The sequence below is a fragment of the Panthera pardus genome, unplaced genomic scaffold, assembly GCF_024362965.1.
Source record: "Panthera pardus isolate Hobbes unplaced genomic scaffold, ASM2436296v1 HiC_scaffold_16, whole genome shotgun sequence".
NCBI lineage: Eukaryota > Metazoa > Chordata > Mammalia > Carnivora > Felidae > Panthera > Panthera pardus.
The window spans coordinates 100,725,218-100,729,307 of record NW_026526721.1 but is presented as its reverse complement, the minus strand read 5'-3'; the positions used below and the strand labels follow the sequence as shown (position 1 = coordinate 100,729,307).

Here is a 4,090-nt window from a genome sequence, read left to right as displayed (position 1 = left end):
TGCAGTCTGCACTTGTATCTTTCATTTATATCTGTTTTTGTTTTTGTTTTTTTTTCATTTGTACTGTTCACACCACAGTGTAGGCACTCATGAATTCCTGGAATACAAACAGAGTCCTCTAATGGGTCTCCCCTCCTCTGCTTTTTTTTTTTTTTTTTTTTTGCATCCTGTTTGTGCACATGAGCATCATATTGATGTTCCAGACATGTACTTTGATCATAGCACTTCCCAGTTACTTCCAAGGCAAGTCACTGACTTTGAAATAAAATCCAAATCATTCAGCTAGCATCCAATACCTTCTTTTCTTTCCAGCCTTTTCATTGATCTCTGTGGTCAGCTTTAGCAAATCTGATGTATTTTCATTGCTCCAAAGGCACCTGTTGGTTTTCTCTCTCCTCATGTTTGTTCTTGCCATTTTTCTCTTCATGAATGCCATCTATCCCTAACACCATCTACAGAAATCCTATAATACCCACCCCAGATGCCAATTCATTTTTTATTTCTTCCTGATACCTTCAGCTCATGTACCATTGTTTGAATCATTCTTTTTGATATTTGGAGCTTTCTGTATGGTATGTAAGGCATTATATACTTTAGCTATCTTGCAGAATCTCAGAAAGTAAAACTGTTTCATGGATGTGTATTGATATCCCCCAGTATCTGTCAGTGCTATGCATCACTGTCAAGGAAAAATTCTGAGGAATTATTCCAGCCAAAAAAATCAAGAGAAAAAAAAAAGATACATTATCTACTAAATTTGAAGGAAACGTTTTATGCATATATTATTTATATATAAATATATAATTAATTTATATAAATAATATACCAGTATATACCATAAATATTTATATATAATGTATATATGTAATTAACACATATACCAGTTTAATAAGGTATTATTTGTACAAAATGTTTCCACAAAAATAGTAAAAACAAATTATAAAAGGCCATTACAGGTAGTATCTACAATTGACTAAGTAAACTAGCCATGAGTCTGTTTTCTTTTCTTTTCTTTTCTTTTTTAAGTTTTATTAAGTGTTTTTATTTACTTTTGAGACAGAGAGAGACAGAGCATGAGCAGGGGAGGGGCAGAGAGAGAGGGGGAGACACAGAATCTGAAGTGGGCTCCAGGCTCTGAGTTGTCATCACAGAGCTGGACACGGGGCTCAAACTCATGGAGTGTGAGATCATGACCTTGGCTGAAGTCGGACGCTTAACTGACTAAGCCACCCAGGTGCCCTGACTTTATTTATTTTTTAAATGTTTATTTCTTTTTGAGAGAGAGAGAGAGAGAGAGAGAGAGAGCGAGCAAGTGGGGAAGGGGCAGAGAGAGAGGGAGACACAGAAATTGAAGCAGGCTCCAGGCTCTGAGCTGTCAGCACAGAGCCCAATGTGGGGCTCAAACCCATGAACTGTAAGATCATGATCTGACCCGAAGTGGGACACTTAACCGACTGAGCCACCCAAGTGCCCCGAATCTGTTTATTTTAAAAATGAGTATCATTGATTACTTCTTTGAGAACATAGTATAAGAAAATATCCGGGGTGCCTGGGTGGCTCAGTGGGCTGTGTGTCAGATTCTTGATTTCTGCTCAGGTCATGATTTCACCGTTTGTGGGATAGAACCCCACATCAGGCTATGTGCTGATAGAGTCGAACCTGCCTGAGATTCTCTCTCTCTCCCTCTTCCCCTCCCTCCCTCTCTCTCTCTCTTTCTCTAAAATTAAAAAAAAAAAAAGAGAGAGCGAGAAGAAAAAGAAAATGGCATATAATATGAAGCTATAGATGTTGGCATCATTTTTAGTTTTTATTCAAAATTGAAATAATTTTTATTTTCTTTTATCATGGCTCTATTACATGTCACATAGAAAACACCAGGGAAAAAAAGCATAAGTAAGAAAATGAGTTTATCTTTATATCCTTGCTCTGTAATACCAGCTTTCAGAGATAATTGTTATGAATTTTGGTGATTATCCTTCTAAATATCTACTGTTATTTAAAATGCATATGATCATATCATAGCCACTTTTAAATATTTTTTAACATATCCATATGCTATGAGCACATTTCCATGTGAATATAAATTGTTAAAAATAATTGTATACATATCCGGCTCCAGTGACATGGTTGGTTCCTGTATTGAATGAGCAGGCTGCACTCTGGTAAAAGGAGGCAGCAGGTTGGGACCTGGTTCCTGAGCATTCTGCTTTGAATCTTCGACCATTAATAATGTCTGGGACAATGTGGAGGGGTCAGAAGAATAGACCAAAGTGGTGGAGAGGAAAGTCTGGGAGAACTGTACCCAGTGGGTGTGTCAGGAGGAGCAAGTTGATTACCAATCCAATGCCCACAAATATGGGAATGACTTCTACAAAATCCACTAAAACGGGTTTTTCGAAGATAGACATTGGCTTTTTACTGAATTCCCAGAGCTAGCACCTAGCCCAAACCAAAACCACTCGAAAGATTTGCTCTCAGAGAACAAGAGAAGTGAAGTAGCTGAATGTAGGAGCAGTGAGGATGGACCTGCTTTAAAATAAAAGAACACTAGTGTTCTTCACATAGCCTTGGATGTAAAACGCAAATGCCTCCTGGGGAAGAAAACATAACTCAGAAACTCAGTCACCTGGAAATCTGTGCTGATGAGTTCCCTGGATCCTCCACCACCTACCCAGCACTCGAGCAGTTGTTCCAGACAAGATGCAGAAGGCTATCAACAGGCTGAGCAGGCTTCTGAAGCACGGAGAGTGATGCTTCTGCAAGATTATGGCCGCTAAGACATGGCTTACCTTCGGTTTACAAAAAGGTCAGTGTCTCTGTGAAAATTTCTGTGTGAGAGGTGATGGTACTATAGTTTACTTCACACAAGGTGGGCCGGATGCACTTATCACTACTGCTAGACTGGAAAAGTCTCAGAATCTGGTGGATAGCAGATTGCAGCTGAACTGAGGAAATCACAATGTACTGAGTTTGGATTTAGTGCAAATATCGCAAGCCTCTTCTGTCTGGTGCTGGCTGAGAGGCACCCGCCCCTGACATGATATAAGCTCTTTGGGGCTTTTTTAAAAAGAACAATCACAAATGGTGTCTTGTTGATGTAGGAATGTTCAAAAATTGAGACTTAAACCTTGAATGGAAAAATTGCTTTTTATCAAGCTTCTAATAATTGTGCTTCATATTTGTGAAGCCCTTTGAAAGATACTTTCCTCAAGTTTTTTTCTTACTTTCAGATCTCAAAGAGTCTTTCTTGCCATTTTGTAATTTATCATAACTGAATTGTTCATGGAAATCATAAATTTAAAAAGTATCTGGAATTTATTTCCATGTGAAAGTATTATATTTGATAAAGTGTAATTTGATTGTGAGTTGCATTAAATTATTATGGAGGTCCAATACCTGGGCTAGGCAGTCGATGCATACAAAGGTGAGTAAAGGTCTTGTTCAGTGAGAAGCATGTCAAGAAGAATCATCTTTCTTTGCATGTTTTCCTGACTCAAAAACACTGCTTTAAAGAATATCAAAATATGTCCTTGTTACATATTTATTTGGTCATGGTCTCCACAACCTTAGCTCTGTGGAATCTTAAGCACAGTTCCCCCTCTAAGTAACCTCCTTCTTAACAATTAAAAGGATCTTCACTCTTAGTAAAATAAATAAATGGTAAGTAAGTTAATAAATAAATAAATAAAATTGTATACCATACCACTCTATCTCAATATAAAAATATGTTTAAATATTTAAAGTTCACTTTTTTATACCTTTATATAATCTCTATACATCAACTATTAGCCAAAAAAAAAAAAAAAAAAAGAGAGAGAGAAGATGTCTTCTGGAGGAAAATTAAGTTGTTTCAGTGTATATCTGATATGTGCTTGAATCATGTGTATGCCAGGGATATATGAGAGAGTCAGAACCCTGACTCAGAAGGAAACCCCATTCTCTAAAATTTATCATTTCTCTATTGAGTGGTCAGATAGAGAACACTTTGATGTTAAGAGATACTTTAAGATAAAACCATATCTGTTTTTACTCCTATAAAAAACCCTCCTATTCTTAGCAGAAAAAGATAACGTGGAACTCAAAGAACATG

The 4,090-nt window shown here is 37.0% G+C and overlaps 1 pseudogene; it reads left to right on the top strand.

Annotated features, from left to right (window-relative positions):
* The first annotated feature begins 2,143 nt into the window (after positions 1–2,143).
* LOC109258120 (tRNA N(3)-methylcytidine methyltransferase METTL2B-like) lies at positions 2,144–2,725 on the top strand (annotated as a pseudogene).
* Positions 2,726–4,090: the final 1,365 nt, after the last annotated feature.